The sequence below is a fragment of the Mustela lutreola genome, chromosome 9 (assembly GCF_030435805.1).
Source record: "Mustela lutreola isolate mMusLut2 chromosome 9, mMusLut2.pri, whole genome shotgun sequence".
Taxonomy (NCBI): domain Eukaryota; kingdom Metazoa; phylum Chordata; class Mammalia; order Carnivora; family Mustelidae; genus Mustela; species Mustela lutreola.
Window position 1 is genome coordinate 126,270,594 of NC_081298.1, and position 18,267 is coordinate 126,288,860.

Sequence of the window (18,267 nt, forward strand, 5' to 3'; positions counted from 1 at the left end):
GACTGTCCAAATTTTACAATGGTAAAGGAAGGCCAAATGCTGCCTAAAAGCAAATCATCCACTGAAGGAGATTCATGGCAACTGTATGTTAAAATTTAACTGCCAAATAGCAAGAAAGATTGAGTCAAGCTATGATACTATTTCATGGTGCATGTCAACATCTACAAAACAACAATCATCCAATACCAAGCACATAGCACTGCTTTCAGGAATATGAATTTTACAGTAAAAGAGTAAAGAACAAATTAACAAAAAGCGTATTTTCTCTTGAAATTGTTAGCTCTAATGTGTTCTTTAAAATTAATGTTTAAGACTTCCAATTCTTTCCTTATAGCCACTCATTCCCATCAATCAACAAATTCACTTAACAGATGAAAAAAACTGTATTTGAGAATATGGTTCCCTAAAAAATTCTCACTCAACTGAGCAGTTTCAAACTCAGTAATTTACTAAAATTCATTAAAAGATCAGGAAAAAAATGTTAAAAGAATCCCTTCAGCAAGAATGTTTCTATGGAGCTCAAGTATTCCAAGGGTAGACAGAATGTAAAGCATGGAGATGGTCCCCGAGACGAAGAAAATGTTGGAAGAGCAAACTGTCTATCTAGATCACTATCAGAGTTGGAAATTGTCATTAAATAGAAGTTCACAACCTACGGCAAAGGGTAAGAGAATTCATATAAATATACTGCCTTGTGACCAAGAACTTAATAAATAATGCCTGTTACAAACCATAACCTAAAAAGAAAGTTGCAATCAGATCAAGAAAATATGTGTTAGGGCGCCTGGGTGGCTCAGTGGTTAAGCCTCTGCCTTCGGCTCAGGTCATCGTCTCAGGGTCCTGGGATCGAGCCCTACATCAGGCTCTCTGCTCAGCAGGGAGCCTGCTTCCCTTCCTCTCTCTCTCTGCCTGCCTTTCTGCCTACTTGTGATCTCTGTCTGTCAAATAAATAAATAAAATCTTAAAAAAAAAAAAAAAAAGAAAATATGTGTTGGGAGAGCTAAAGAAAGTTTAAAATGTCTTGCGTTAAAAAAAGAAAAAAAAAAAAAAAAACAATCCTGTAAGTTGTGGTACCTAAATATAAAAAGCCTTAATAAGGAAAAGTTTTTCAGAAGATAAAGAAAAAGTGAGGGAAACTCATACTATAGTATAAAACTTAGTTATACTGGAGTTTATCAGGTTAATATTGAATTTATTTTTATTCCCTTAAGTATACATTAACCAACAGTAACAAAGCCCTCAGAAGTACAGTCCACATATTGCTTAACTTACAGTTCCCTGTGTTACATTAGGTATTACTATTTATTATTTTTATAAGAATATTTTAGGGGCGCCTGGGTGGCTCAGTGGGTTAAAGTCTCTGCCTTCAGCTCAGGTCATGATCTCAGGGCCCTGAGATCCAGCCCCGCATCAGGCTCTCTGCTCAGCAAGGAGCCTGCTTCCCTCCCTCTCTCTCTGCCTGCCTCTCTGCCTACTTGTACTCTCTGTCAAATAAATAAATAAAATCTTTTTAAAAAGAGTATTTTATTCAACAGAGAAATACAAACTATCAAATCCTCTCTGACTTATGATCCAAAAGTCCACTATTCTTGAGGGAGGCATATCAAGAGCATAGCTGACCTCCTGGAAATGCATCTTAAAGGTTACATATAAGCTAGTTTCATCAAGTTGCTATTTATGGCTCTGACATTCATTCACACATCTATGCAGACTATCTCTGAGAAATTATTTCTCTTAAAACAGAGAAATTATTTCTCTTAATATATCATTCAATATGTAAAAAATCCTTACATTTACCCCCCAAACTGTTTCACTCACATGTCAAAGAACTTAGAACTCACATGTTACAAATCTTAGAACTTGAGAAGTAGTAAATAAATCTTAAGTGTGCCTTGGCCAGGCTCATAATTTTATCTTTGGATTATATGTACCCTCACGACTCACTTTTCCACTGATCATCCCAATATCTGTAATCTTTTCGAATATAAGAAATCTTTTATTATTTTATGATAAATCATTTATTCAGCATCTTGTAGAAAAAAAGCCCACAAAAGTTAAACTCTGATTATATGTAAAGTATCAAAACTTAATCACTTTTTTTTAAGATTTTGACACACGGAGATCACAAGTAGGCAGAGAAGCAGGCAGAGAGAGAGGAGGAAGCAGGCTCCCCGCTGAACAGAAAGACCAATGTGGGGCTCGATCCCAGGATCCCAGCATCATGACCTGAGCCAAAGGCAGAGGCTTTAACCCACTGAGCCACTCAGGGGCCCCCTTAATCACTTTTTATGTCTCCAAAACACACCAAACTTTCTACCTTTACAGAAACTACTAAAGATAAAGAATTTCTTCTCACTGATATCATCAGTTCACAAATCTGTAACTGTATGGTATAGTAATACAATCTTAAAACTTCATTTTAGTTTTCAGGTTCCTCCCTAATTGTCTACTTGGTCTCTTTTTTTTCTGGCTAGACATGTTACCTACATAACAGCAAATGTCTCCTGCTTGTGGGCTTAATATTTGGGGTTAAAAATCAAAGTCAGTAAGACACTGAGAAAACATCAAATACTGCAGTGTTGGAAGACTAACTCCCTAGATAAATGTACTGTTAACTAGTTGGTTGTTAAAATTCTCCATTTAGGGGTACCTGGTGGTTCAGTCATTAAGTGTCTGCCTTAAGCTCAGGTCATGATCCTAGGGTCCTGGGATAGAGTCCCACATCAGGCTCTCTACTTGACAGGGAGCCTGCTTCTTGCTCTTCTACTCCCCCTGCTGTGTTCCCTCTCTCACTGTGTCTATGTCAAATAAATAAATAAAAATCTTACAAAAATAAATAAATAAAAGATAAAATTCTCCATCTTAAATAAACTCTACATCTTTCTTAAGGTAGAGCAACTATAATAATATAAAAAAATAAAATAGAAAAATAAGGTATCTTAAAAGGTATAAAGCTTGTATTTCTCACAACACAAAACATCTTAGAAGAAGAGCAAAGGAAGAAAAAAAAAAGAACAGCAAAGGTACTGTGAATTAGATTCTAACTTCAGGAACTGAGAAAGTAGTGGTATTTTGGTACTTTTCAACCACTCCCTCCCCCACAGAGCTAAACTCCACATGAGCTGTTACCAAGTCTTTACTAACCTCCACATCCCTGGTACTCAATACAAGATACCTAATACATTTTATAAAATCTCAATTTTTTTAAATAAACAGTAAGTATAAAGGCATAATTTCCTAGTTTATTTTTTAAAAAATGACTACGGGGCCATCTGGGTGGATCAGTTGGTTAAATGCCTGTCTTCAGCTGGGGTCATGATCCCAGGGTTCGGAGATTGAGCCCCACATTGGGCTCCTTGCTCAGTGGGGAGTCTGCTTCTCTCTCTCCTTTTGCCTGCTGCTCCCCTGCTTGTGTCCTCGCTCTGTCAACTTGCTCTGTCAAATAAATATTTTTTTTAAAAATTAAACACTATGTTCCCTTTGAAATAGGTATCTTTAAACTATTTTGAATCAGACACATCATCATACACAAAATAAACTCTCTTAAGAGACATAAAAGGAAATGTAGCAAAATATGGGCTACTGGCAAATCTAGAAGAAGTATACTAGGGGATTCATTTTAATAAGTGACTTAACTTTTCTGTAGGTTTTTAATTTTTCAAGAAGTTTTTAAAACTCTTACTTAGGCAAAGGGCTAATGTTTGAACAGTTCTTTTGATATTATATTTACCTTCTATAACTCTTTCCCCTTTACTATGATGAGAATATATCCCCACAAATATATACAAAAATTTACTGAATTTTTAAAAATTCATATTTATCTGATAACTTCTGATTTAAGGAAAGCAAAGGCATTTTTTATAAGAATATATAAAGAGGCAGAATAACTTAATACTTAAACTTTGTAAGAACAAATGTTTACTAGGAAGTCTCAAACCAGCAAAATCATGAGTGAAGATACTGTTATCATTCAATGCCAAGTGCTGTAATATATGGGACACACTGCAATCTTCTAACAGACTATGAATTTGCTGAATCATCTGATGTTCAGTATTTTATAAAATAGTATACACCAAAAGCAGAAGACTGATTGAAAGACTCAGTCATACTTTGTTTCAAAAAGCAAAAACACTCCTTTTTCTCCCAAGTAAATCAGCCAAGAATTATACATCTAAACTAAAACGGTTTCCTTTAAATAACACTGTTTCTGAACTGAACTAGTCTGATTCTCTATCACATTCATCTGATTATCCTAAGAAACAAAAACTTCAATATTTTGAGGATGGGCTGAATATTTAAAGAAACAGTAGCAAAATATTATTCATCCTAACTCTACTGGACATTCAGAGTTAAAAAGTGGAGTCAGTTTCATTTTGAGTCAAAAATTACTTCAGGGCGCCTGGGTGGCTCAGTGGGTTGGGCCGCTGCCTTCGGCTCGGGTCATGATCTCGGGGTCCTGGGATCGAGTCCCGCATCGGGCTGTCTGCTCAGCGGGAGCCTGCTTCCTCCTCTCTCTCTCTGCCTGCCTCTCTGCCTACTCGTGATCTCTGTCAAATAAATAAATAAAATCTTTAAAAAAAAAAAAAAAAAAAAAAAATTACTTCAAATTCCAGGGGTGCCTAGCTGGCTCAGTTAGAAAAGCATGCAACTCTGGATCTGAGAGTCATGAGTTTAGCCCCACACTGGGCAGTAGAGGTTAAATAAGTTAGTATTTTTTTGGAAAAATTACTTCAAATTCCATTAAAGGAGTATAAAAAGATCTTTCGACCCATTCTCTCCAGAGTCACACCAAAAAAGTAAGGAAAACAAGAAATATTAAATAGACAGACACTGTAACTCTAATCACAATACATGAAGAGAAAAAAATCTTATGACCTCAGGGTCCACCGAAGACACTGAGGAGCAAGCCAATTCATGTCTCAGAACCCTGGAAAGGTTTTGCAATAGGAGGTATCAGGCACCAGGCAGAAAGGGAAGGCCTGATTTAGGTTTACATAAGGACACCCCTAAGACCTAGTCTCCATCTCACCTAGCCAGATTTTACCACTCCACTAGGCTAAAGCAGGAATCTAAACATTTATTCTCTAAATTCAAGAACAAGAGGCTCAATGTAGTGTGGAGAGGAGACTAAAAACAGAGAGATTAAAAAGCCTCACGCATGCTTACAGAACTTGCAAACACCTTTTTAATGACCCATTCTTCATTCTTAATTATGAACATGCACCCTGAAATTACCAATCATTTGAGAAGGGCCTCTAAATACAGAATAAACCTTATGATCACCTTATCTGCTGCAAATAAAAAATAAATTAAAAATTTAAAAAGTAGGGGTGTCTCAGTGGCTCAGTGGGTTAAGTATCTGCCTTTGGCTCAGATCAACACAGGGTCCTGGAATCAAGCCCCACACAGGCTCCCTGCTCAGTGGGGAGCCTGCTTCTCCCTCTCCCTCTGCTAACCCCGCCCTCCTTGTGCTCTCTTTCTCAAATAAATAAATAATTTTTTAAATTAAATTAAAAAATAAAATGCAGAATAAAACAAACATGAGGGGAGCATAGAAAACTCGAAGGAAAAAAAATCAGTGAATAAAGGAAAATGTCAAACAAGCTATCTTCCAAGAAAAAAATACTGTATTCATGAAAAGAGAACACTTTAAGAGAAAATTTCAAGGAATAAACAAGAAAAAACTACTAGAAATTTTAAAATATGACAGCTGAGGGGCGCCTGGGTGGCTCAGTGGGTTAAGCCGCTGCCTTCGGCTCAGGTCGTGATCTCAGGGTCCTGGGATCGAGTCCCGCATCGGGCTCTCTGCTCAGCAGGGAGTCTGCTTCCTCCTCTCTCTCTCTGCCTGCCTCTCTGCCTACTTGTGATCTCTCTCTGTCAAATAAATAAATAAAATCTTTAAAAAAAAAAAAAAATATGACAGCTGAAATAAAACCTTCAATAGGAAAGTCAGAAGATAAAATCGAGGAAATCTTCTGTAAAGTAAAACAAATGAAAAAAGCTGGCAAACAAGAAACTACCCAATCAACCCAGGAAGTCCAAAAGCCAATTAAAAACAGAAAAAGGGGAAGAAAATTATAGGGGGTAAAAATGCAAGAAAAACCAGGAAAGACCCACCAAATATTTGGAAAAATGGGTTAAGATCCCACACACTAAGATATATCATTGTGCAATTAGTTACCAGGAATTTTAAAAAAAAAATTGTTTTTTAATTTTATTCATTTATTTGTCACAGAGAGAGAGAACACAAGCAGGGAGAATGGCAGGCAGAGGGAGAAGCAGGCACCCAGCTGAGCAGGGAACCCAATGTGGGACTAAATATCAGCACCCAGGGATCATGACCTGAGCAGAAGGCAGATGCCCAACCAACTGAGCCACCCAGGGGTCCCTCAAAATCTTTTTAAACCTAATAATTTCCAGAGACAATCTAAGCCACAAATAATGGGTAAAGTATCAGAGTGGTACTGGTCTTGCTAGTAATATCAGAAGCTACATAGCCATAGACTAATACTTTCAAAATCAAGAAAAAATTATTTTCAACCTAGAATCCTAATTCCTGCCAAAACTTCATTGAGTGAAAAAGAATTAAGACATAGTCAAATGTGGAAAGTCTCAAAAAATTTCCTTCGCCATGCACCCCTTTTTCAAGAACCTACTAAACCATGAAACAATCCAAGGCCATACACCAATCCAAAAAAACAAACAAACAAACAAAAACAGTATTACACAGAAGAGGCAACTAAGAAAATTCCCAAGGCAAAAGCTGTACAACAGGCCTAGTTAATGACCAATCCACTACTGAAGCAGGAAAAGATGTAGAAGAGGTGTGCCCAGGAAGAAAAAAAACAAAAGGATTATCTGTCTAATGATCTGACTGTATATATACATAATCATTCTGAGAGGTTGTTGGAGAATGTAAGAAGACAATGGATAAAAGGAAATTAATCAAATAAAGAGAACTTTTAACTTCAGAGGAAAGGAGAGTCAAACTGCTTGTGCTTGACAAGGAATATTTACATGGCCATATTAATGGAACCCCTAGAAACCAATTTAACAAAAAGGAGAAAGCGTGGGATAAGATTATAAAACGTTAAAATTCTCATTTAATATTAATGACTCAAGAAATGGCTATATATACATATCATTTGAAAAGAGATGTAGGGGCAGCTGGCTGGCTCAGTCAGTAGAGTATGAGACTCTTGATCCTGCTAGGGTCATGAGTCTGAGCGCCACATTGGGAGTCAACCTTACTTAAAAAATAATAATATATAAATATGTAAAAAGAAAACAGAGGTAGGTAACAGAAGAGCCAGAGGATGCCTCTCGATAATAGGTCAGGGGATAGAGAGGGATAGGACAAGAGATTCTTTTTTTTGTTACTATAAATCTTTTATTATTTTTAAATCTTTTTTAAAAGATTTTATTTGAGAGAAAGAGCACACACACACATGCATGCACCTGTGCACAAGCAGGGTGGGGGAAAGGCACAGAGAGAGGAAGAATTTTATTTCAAAGATTAAATACCACTCATAAAAATTAATTTCAGAAACTTTTCAGAAAGCAAATTGCTGTTATAAAGTTAATTAGGCGCCTGGGTGGTTCAGAAGGCTAAGCATCTGACTTTGGCTCAGGTTATGATCATAGGGTCCTGGGATTGAGCCCCGCATCGGGCTCCCTGCTTGCTCAGCTGGGAGCCTGCTTCTCCTCTGCCTCTCCCCCCCTCTCTCAAATAAATAAAATTTTTAAAAAATGGAAGAAAATCTTCAGGATCTAAGACTAAACAAAGTTCTTAGACACCAAAAGCATGATCCATAAAAAGAAAAATTAGACTTCATCAAAATTATAATTGTTTGCTCTATAAATGTTCACATGAAGAAGAAACAAGCCGTAGACTAGGAGAAAATATTTGTAAAGCATATATCCAAAAAAGGACTAGTATCTCTCAAAACTCAACAGTAAAACAATCCAAGAAAATGGGCAACTGACATGAACAGACATTTCATCGAAGATATATAGATGGTAAATAAGGACATAAAAATTTTTTCAACACCTCTGGCCTGCAGGGAAATGCAAGTTAAAACCACAATGAGAGTATCACTGCACACATACCAGAATAGCAAAATACAAAATAGTAACACCACCAAATGCTGGTAAGGATGCAGAGAACTAGATCACTGACACACTGCTGGTGGGAATGTAAAATAATACAGCCACTCTAGAAGCAGTTTGGTAGTTTCTTATAAAACTAAACATGCAATTACCATATGATCCACTAATTATACTATTGGGCATTTATCCCAGAGAAATGAAAACTTATGATCATATAAAAACCTATACACAAATATTCATAGCAGCTTTATTTATAACAGCCAAAAGCTGGAGTCAGCTGTGATGTTCCTCAACAGGTGAACGGTTAAACAAACTGTGGTGAATGCATACCATGGAGTACTACGCAAGAAAAAAGAACTACTGATAGTACAAAACTTGGATGAATCTCCAGAGAATTATGCTAAGTGAATAAAGGCCATCCCAAAGGTTACATCCTATATGATTCCATTTACATAACATTTATGAAATGACTAACTTTATAAGTGAAGAACAACCTTCTGGAGGAGATAATTGGGGGTAGGAGTCTAAAAAGAACACTAGAGATCCCTGAACCTTGGAACAGTTCAGTATCTCGACAGCGATGGTGACATTAACCTACACAAGTGATAAAACTGCAGAGAATTTAATACATACAAACACAAATGAAAACCAAACTAGGAAATGTAAAAAAGACTGATGTACCACGCCAGATGTCAATATACTGGTTGTGATATTTTACTAGAGCTTCAAAAAATGTTTTTGCAGGGCGCCTGGGTGGCTCAGTGTGTTAAAGCCTCTGCCTTCGGCTGTCATGATCTCATCATCGTGGGATGGAGCCCCACATTGGGCTCTTTGCTCAGCAGGGAGCCTGCTTCCTCCTCTCTCTCTGCCTGCCTCTCTGCCTACTTGTGATCTCTGTCAAATAAATAAATAAAATCTTTAAAAAAAAAAGTTTTTGCTAGGAGAAACTGGGTAAAGTGTACAAGGGATCTCCCTGTATTGTAACTGCATGTGAATCTACAATTGCCTTAATAAAAATTTCAATTAAAAAAGTCTGCATGGAGTGCCTGGGTGGCTCAGTCGTTGGGTGTCTGCCTTCGGCAACCGTCATGATCCCAGGGTCCTGGGAGGAGCCTCATCAGGCTCCCTGCTCATTGGTAAGCCTATTCTCCCTCTCCCACTCCCCCTGCTTGTGTTCCCTCTCTCACTGTCTCTCTCTGTCAAAAAAAGAAATAAAATCTTCTAAAAAGTTTCTGCACAAGCACTGCTATTGATATGAAAGAAACAAATCAACACTGTCCCTTCTGTTCTGATTTTGATACACTGTACTTTTTGGATCTCCAGAATACCGGTTTTTCCATTTTCTAATGATTTACAACCTTGGATGCTCCGTTTCTGGGTCATACTGGAAACTCGGTGTTCCATCACGAGTTGCTGTTTTCCTCAAAAAACAAATTATTTTTTATCTCAAGAAAGAAGGATAAACATCAAGTAATCACTTTTGCTTATAATCCAAAATACTGTTTTCTTTTTTTTTTTTTTTTAAAGATTTTATTTATTTATTTGACAGAGAGATCACAAGTAGGCAGAGAGGCAGGCAGAGAGAGAGGAAGGGAAGCAGGCTCCCTGCTGAGCAGAGAGCCCGATGCGGGACTCGATCCCAGCACCCTGAGATCACGACCCGAGCCGAAGGCAGCGGCTTAACCCACTGAGCCACCCAGGCGCCCCAAAATACTGTTTTCAAGGAAAGTCTTTCCTCATTTCAGATTTCCTTCAGGTAAGTTTTCTTTACCAAAATTTTATTCTAATCATTTTTTCAAATTCCTTTATCTTATAATCCAAATTTTAAAAACTATTCCAGGGGCGCCTTGGTGGCTCAGTGGGTTGAGCTTCTTCTGCATTCAGATCGGGTCATGATCTCAGGGTCCTGGGATCAACTTGGCAGGGAGCCTACTTCCTCCGTCTCTCTGCCTGCCTCTCTGCCTGCTTGTGATCTCTGTCAAATAAATAAATAAATAAAATCTTTAAAAACAAAAACAAAAACAAAAACAAAACCCACCTAGTCCAGGGGTACCTGGTTGGCTCAGCAGACAGAACACGGAAATGGAACTCTTGATCTCAGGATTGTAAATTCAAGCAATTGGGTGTAGAGATTACCTAAAAATAAAACCTTAAAAAAAGTATTCTATTAACCCCCAATATTCATCTACTTGAAGGAAGTAAGTTTATGACTTTACAAAACTTTTATGAGTCTTTTCGGTTTCAGAAAATCTTCTATTAACATGCTCTGTAGCTTTAAACTGTTCATTTATGACTAAACCATCTCCATAAGCAATTTTCCCAACTACATCTCTTTAATCACAGAATTTTTATTTTATGCTAAATAGCAGATTCCAATTTGTAAATCAACACAAGCAGCCCTTATATTTCTCTACTAATCACAGCTCCTACCACAGCACTGACTGGGGAAACTGGTACTGTTCAAAATTGACACAGATTACCAGTATTTCTCCTATCACTCTTTCTCTTTTACAAACCAAACAGGAGTACTGGTATTTCCTTCACCACATTTTATACTCCATGATTCTGGAAATAAAGTAATTACTCCTGGCATTATCTGCTTAGCTCTGCTCTGTTATGCTCTTAAGTCTGCAAAGGACAAGTAACCTGAACAAACTTTTGGTATTTGGTGCTCTTCCTCATGCCTGCCAAAACAGAAACAAAACAGAAAAATCACCGTAACTCCATTTTTCAAATAGAAAGTGATGAGTAGAAAGAATTATCCATCATTAATTTTTTTTTTCAAACAAAACAATGAAATTCTCTGAATGAGAAACATGGCCACAGCAGAAATGATCTAGAGTCTAGTGAAAACTCTATGGCTCAGGTCATGATCTTGTGGTGGTGGAATAGAGCCCTGCCTTGTGCGCCATGCTCAGCAGGTGAATCTGCTTGTTCCTCTCTCCTTGCTCCTCCCCGCAACCCTTGTGCATGAATCTTACAAAACAAAAACAAAAAAGAACTCTCTCACAAATTAGCCATACAATCTGTTGGAACTTCCTTTTCACCAGTCTGTTTCCTGACTCTTTAAATGAATTGCAGAGCTCTTTCCTGCATTAATATTTCATGATTCTAACATTCTAGGAAGACACACACAACAAAAAAACCAAACCTGTCTTCAGTATCTAAAAGTACAGACCAATGACACTAAAGTGTGGTAAATACCATAAAGGATCCTCTCAACTCAGTGACCACTGGTTAACAGTAGCTATCACATGGAACAGTGAGGGGCTATCTGTGATCAAATGCTCCTAACGTGGAACTGGGTCAAGTGTTGGGTAGTTTTGTTTGTTTTCTGGATTCTCAGGAAAATATACATAACATAAAATTTGCCTTTTTAAACTGTGGTAAAAATACACATAAGACTTACCACGTGAAAAAGTTTCAAGTGCATAACGCAGTTGCGTTAAATATATTCACACTGTTGTGCAACAGATCTCCAGTACTTTTTCATCTTACAAAACTGAAACTCTATACCCATTAGACTACTCCCTATTCCCCCCTTCCCCCACCCCCTGGGGGACTGTCATGCTACCCTTCACTATTCTACTTTCTGTTTCTATGAATCTGAATTTAGATAGCTCATGTAAGTGCAATCATACAGTGAAACCATTTTTAAGCATACAATTCAGTGGCATTATATTCTTACTGTCATACAACCACCACCACTACCCATCTCCCCAAACTGAAACTCTGTACCCATTAAACAGTAATTCCATTAACTGAAAATCTATACACATTAAGTAATAACTCCCCATTACCCCATCCCCAGTAACCACTATTCTACTTTCCCTACGAATTTGCCTACTCTAGGTACCTCATATAAATAATTTCACACAGCATTGTCTTTTTTGGGGCGGGGGGCTGGCCTGTTTCACTTAGCACAGTGTTTTTAAGGTCCACCCATGTTGTAGCATATACCAGAATTTCACTCCTTTTTAAGGCTGAGTGATATTCCACTCTACATATAGAACACTACATATTTTGTGTGGCCATTCATGTGGCTATTTGGGTTGTTTCCACCATTTCGCTATTACGAATAATGCAGCTAAACAGGTAAGTGTTGGTGAGGATGTGGAGAAACTGGAACGCTGCTGTGTGGAAATATAAAACAGTGCAGCCACTGTGGAAAATATGGTAGTTTCTCAAAAACTTAAAAATAGAATTACCTCATAATCCAGCAATTTCACTTCTGGGTCTATACCCAAAAGAACGAAAAGAACTTGAACAGGTAATTGTATAACAAAGTGATATAAGTGAGTCATCCAAATGGGTGGTTTTGATTGGCATTTCCCTAATGATTAGTAATGTCGAACATCTTTTCATGTGCTTAGTGGCTGTTTGTATATCCTCCTTGGGAAAAATGTCTAGATAGTTTTTAATCAGTCCTAAAAATATGTGCTCAAATGAGTGATTCGTTAGGCATTCTGGAATTCCTGCAGCATAAACTGCTGACTGAATCACAGCAAAATCCAGACACGTTTAATGTGGCAGAGGTTTTTTTCATTTCTCTAAAAAGCAACCTCCCCATATAAATGAGCTCAGTTCAATTTAATCAACCAACTCTTAAATGCAGGCTAGTGGAAGCATCATACTCTTCCAAAGCTTAGCAAGAATACTCAAAGAAAACAAAAGGGTGCATTCATTATACCTCTCCCAGGGTCAAGACTCTACCAATTTAGCTTCTTGCATGAAGCCCAGATGCTCCATTTCCCAATGAAAGAAATTCCCTATGGAAAAGGTAATAATCCCTCCCTCTAGGCATGGAGGGAGGGATTAAAACACCAAAAAGTAGCACATTCAGTTAGACAGCCTACTAAAAATTTCTGCCTTGGGACAAGTCCATGTAACTTTTATCACTAAAGGGTAATGCTTTCCTGACCTTGCACTGCCAAAGGGGTTATAACCAAATCAACCACTAAAATTTGCTCATCCAAAACCAATTAACTGTCTTTTAGCAAATATTTCTCTAACAATCTTTGAATTTCCAAGGCCAGTTTTACCCTAAAATTATTCTATTAGACAAACAGCTAGTATTCTTTTTTTTTTTTTTAAGATTTTATTTCTTTGAGAGATAGAGCGAGAGAGCATGACGGGGCGGGGGCGGGGTGGGGTGGGTAGAGGGAGAAGCAGACTTTCCACTAAGCAGGGAGCTGGGAGCTGGATGCAGGACTCCAGAATCATGACATGAGCTGAACGCAGTCGCTTGAGCCAGGCAGGCACCCAAACCAGCTAATATTCTTAAGGAGAGATCTCAATCTACTTCACATATATTATGCTCAGAAAGGAGGTAGAAAGGGAAATATTAAAATAAAACTGAGCCCTATTCTATGTTAGAGGCTCCTGACTCTGTACTACTTGTCTGCCTCTCCTCCTTCATTCATTATTTATCATGTACCCATTAAAGGAAGATATTCTTCTAGATACTTAGCATCTATCAGCAAAACAAAAAAACAAAAAAACAGCCCACCTCTGCCCTTGTGTAGCTTATAGACTAGTGCCCCTGGATCCTCTTTGAGAATGTTGAGTGTGAAACATACCAGTAATTTATTTTTGCAATTCTATCTGCAATAAACCTGACTATAAATATCATACATAATTTCTAGTATAAATGTGTGGGAATTAAAAGTACACAGAAAAATGTAAATACAGCAGTCTTTGAGGGTACTATAAGCACAATAAGCCTATAAAAACTCTTCAAAGAATCAATGACCAATGAGCAACTAAAATGATTCTGCCTGAAATAATAAGGGCCTACCTAGTACCCAGAGTTTGGCCCTTCTGAGTACCACTTCTATTTATTTCTGAATACTCACCTAGCAAGGTAACTATTCAAACCTCAGGAGGTTTTAACAATCAAGTAACAACTCAAATTTTACTATCATTCATAATTAGAGAATGCTCCAGATTTTTTAAAACACCAAAGAAAAAAAATACTTTTAAAATTTTTTTAAAAAGTAAAGAGTACACATCCAAAGGCACTTCTAGTCATCTGTTCGTTAGACGACTAGCTAGTTCAGACTGTTTAGACATGCACTGTCCAATATGGTAACCAACATATGACTATTGAGCACTTTAAACATGCCCAATACAAATCGAAATTAGCTGTAAGTATAACATACACACTGAAAAAAAATATAAAATGTCATTTTAATTTTGATTACATATTAAAATGATAACATTTGGGATAAAAATGAGTTAAAATTTATCATTAAATTCTTCTTTGGAGGTGGATGGGTGGCTCGGTTGCTAAGCATCTGCCTTCAGTACAGGTCATGATCCCAGGGACCTGGGACTGAGCCCCACATCAGGCTCCCAACTCAGCAGGAAGCCTGCTTCTCCCTCTCCCACTCCCCCTGCTGTGTTCCCGCTCTTGCTAGGTCTCTGTCAAATAATTTTTTTTTTAAATCTTTGAAATCAATCAATCAATCAATCTTTGGGGTGCCTAGGTGGCTCAGTCATGTAAGTGTGAGTCTGACTCCTGATTTCAGCTCAGGGTCTGATCTCAGGTTTGTGAGATTGATCCCCACCCTCGGCAAGGAGTCTGTTTCAGATTCCCTCTCACCCTCTACCCCTCCCCACATACACATGCTCTCTCTAAAATATAAATCTTTAAAAAAAAAATTAAAAACATGGGGCACCTGGATGGCTCAGTGGTTTAAGCCTCTGCCTTTGGCTCAAGTCATGATCTCAGGGTCCTGGGTCTGAGCCCCACAGCAGGCTCTCTGCTCAACAGGAAGCCTGCTTCCCGCCCCCCATCTCTGCCTACTTGTGATTTCTCTGTCCAATAAATATATATAATATTTTTTAAAAAATTCTTCTTTAACTTTTTTTTTTTTAATTTATTTTGTCTGGGGCACCTCGGTGGCTCAGTCAGCTGGGTGTCTACCTTTTTCTCAGGCCATGATCTCAGGGTCCTGGGATCAAGCCCTGCATCAGGCTTCCTGTTAGTGAGGAATCTGCTTCTTCCTCACCCTCTGCCCTCCCCCTGCCTCCTTCCCTCAAATAAATAAATAAAATCTTAAAAATATATATTTATTTTTCTTAAAGATTTTATTTATTTTGGGCACCTGGGTTAAGCACCTATCTTCAGCTCAGGTCATAATCCCAGAGTCCTGGGATCAAGCCCTGCATCAGGCTCCCAGCTCAGCATGGAGTCTGCTTCTCCCTCTGCCCCTCCCTTCTCCACCCCTTATTCTATGCCCCTCTACAAAAATAGAATCTTTTAAGAAAAAAAATTTATGATTTTGAGAGAGAGCATGCACAAACGCTGAGACCACAGAGGGAGGGGCAGAAGGAGAGAGAGAATCTCAAGTAAATTCCATGTTGGGGGGTGGTGCTCAGAGCCTAACACCACCCAATCTCACAACCAACCTGAGTCAAAACCAAGAGTCAAATGCTTAAACGACTGAGCCACCCAGGCACCCCAAGACTGACTTATTTATTTATTTATTCATATATAAAGAGAAAGCACACGCAGGCACACACGGGGGGTGGGGGTGGGGGGTTGCAGCAGAGGGAGAAGATCTCAAGCTGACTTCCCGCTAAGCAGAGTCCAAAGTAGGGTTCAATCCCACAACCCCAAGATCATGACCTGAGCTAAAATCAAGACTCAGGCTCAACCAACTAAGCCACCCTGGTGCCCCATTCTTTTAATTTTGTTAATGTAAAACGTATTTTTTACTTTTTATTTTAAAAGATTTTATTTATTTAACAGAAATCACAAGTAGGCAGAGAGACAGGCAGAGAGGGGGAAGCAGGCTCCCCGCTCAGCAGAGAACCCAATGATTCAGGGTTTGATCCCAGGACCCTGAGATCATGACCTGAGCCAAGGCAGAGGCTTAACCCACTGAGCCACCCAGGCGCCCCATTTTTTAATACCAAAAAATATCACCCATTTGGCTCACGTTGTATTTGTTTTAAACAGCACTGGTTAAGAGAACAGACTTCTAAAGCTGCATACAGAATAATACATGCTATATATATTGAAACTATGCTCAGAATTTTATACTTAGATATTTATTCATTTCTCAGTTCACATTCTTCAACCTGTCTTCTATATCAAAATGGCAAACATCAAATATTTTTATATCAAAATATGAAAGTTTCGGAGTCTAACATGAAATTGTTTAGCAGAGCACAGACAAGTACCCACTGTGCACAGGGCATTCAATCCATACAGTAACTTGTTCTGCTGCAAGTGGTTCTTCTGTATCTAGCTAACATGCATTCTGCTTCTACAGTGCGCCTAGTACCATGCTTGATACTTTACTTTCACTGACCCATAAAATTCTCACAACTACCCTATGTAGTAGGTCCTATTTAAAGAGGAAACTGAAGCATACAGAAATTAAGTAACTTGCCAAAGTCCACAGCCTGTGGAAGTAGGATTCTAACCCGCAGGTTCAAACCAAAACCACCACGCACTTTTCCCTAATAAAAGGACTACACAAGGGGTGTCTGGCTGGCTCAGCTGGAAGAGCATGAGACTCCTGATCTCAGGATTTTTGAGTTCAAGCCCCATGATGGGTGTAAAGATTACTAAAAAAAAATAAAACTTAAAAAAAAAAAAAAAAAAAAGGACTACACAAGACTGTCATTACCTTATAGGACTGAGTTCTAGTTGTGTGTTATGTACCCATTTAAAAAAAACTGTAATAGATGGGGCTTAACACATTGCGTCCCACTCTCTACTCCACCCTTCTCAATGGCGGGTTAAAGCTGCCCACACGAATTAAATCCTTGATCTTTTTTTTTTTAAAGATTTTATTTATTCATTTATTTCACAGACAGAGATTACAAGTAGGCAGAGAGGCGGGCAGAGAGAGGAGGAAGCAGGCTCCCTGCTGAGCAGACAGCCTGATGTGGGGCTCGATCCCAGGACCCTGGGATCATGACCTGAGTCGAAGGCAGAGGCTTTAACCCATTGAGCCACCCAGGCACCCCTAAATCCTTGATCTGACTACAAGTTTATACTGTGCTCCCTTTTCCAGAATTTCTAGATCCTATCTCACCTCTCTGGTCCAATTCCTATGTCCTTCAGACTTCATTTCAGACATCATCTCCATGCAAAACTACTCAAGATTCCCCATGATTTAGGCTAGTCACTCCTCCTCCCTCTGCTCATCCCTATTGTAGTGTCTCCCACACTCTGTCCTCACTAAATGGCTCAAGGGATCTACTGTGTTCACTCACCACTTACCTAAAACCGTGCCTAACATTAGGTGCTCAATAAATATTTGCTGAACTATCTAATCACCTGACCCACCCAGCTACAGCTAAAAGTGGAATATTAAAAGCAAACTTGGGAATAGGAGGGGCTAATCCACGAGCAGAGAACAAATCCTAAATTTCATAAAATTTATGACAAGTCAAAAGAATAGGATCATACACATGAAATAATGATTGCGATGACTCTTACCCACTCCCAAAAAAAGTAAGAGTAAAATTAAAATCTATTTGAAATGAATATTTGCCCAATTTAGTTTCTGCACAATTTGTAAGAATTAAGTAGCTGACAAAAATTCTGTCATAAGAAATCCAAATCAACCATTCCAGTAATGATATCAATTGAAATCAGCTTAATTTTGACAATTCTCAAGAGTTCAGAAAAGACTGCAGTTGCTTTCTAAAATCATCTCAAACATAAAACTAGTTACACTTAGGGGCGCCTGGGTGGCTCAGGTCATGATCCCAGCGTCCTGGGATTGAGCCCCACATCGGGCTCTCTGTTGGGCCGGGAGCCTGCTTCCTCCTCTCTTTCTCTCTGCCTGCCTCTCTGCCTACTTGTGATCTCTGCCTATCAAACAAATAAATAAAATCTTAAAAAAAAAAAAAAAACAGAAAGAAAGAAAAGAAAAAAAAACTGGTTACACTTACAATTGGGTTTCACTGCACTCCTCCAATGCTCAGTGCTGGGCTCCAAATGACAGGAGCAACCATGTGTCCTTTAAGATATTTACGGGGTGGGGGAAGGGGGGAGTTCACATAGAATTCATTTAACCAAGTCGTGTTAGTTCCACTAAATTTTCTAACCAGAGTCCAAAGGGACTTTCCTAGAGCCTTCCCTTTTCTTTTCCAAAATGGGAAACCGACTAAAAAGGTCAATCTTCGGTTCTT

The 18,267-nt window shown here is 38.5% G+C and overlaps 1 protein-coding gene across 1 annotated transcript in view; it reads right to left on the reverse strand.

Moving 5' to 3' along the window:
- The window catches only part of RAB10 (RAB10, member RAS oncogene family), an 87,966-nt gene that overhangs the window by 68,773 nt on the left and 926 nt on the right, over positions 1-18,267 (reverse strand). The gene's annotated exons all lie outside the window — the stretch shown is intronic.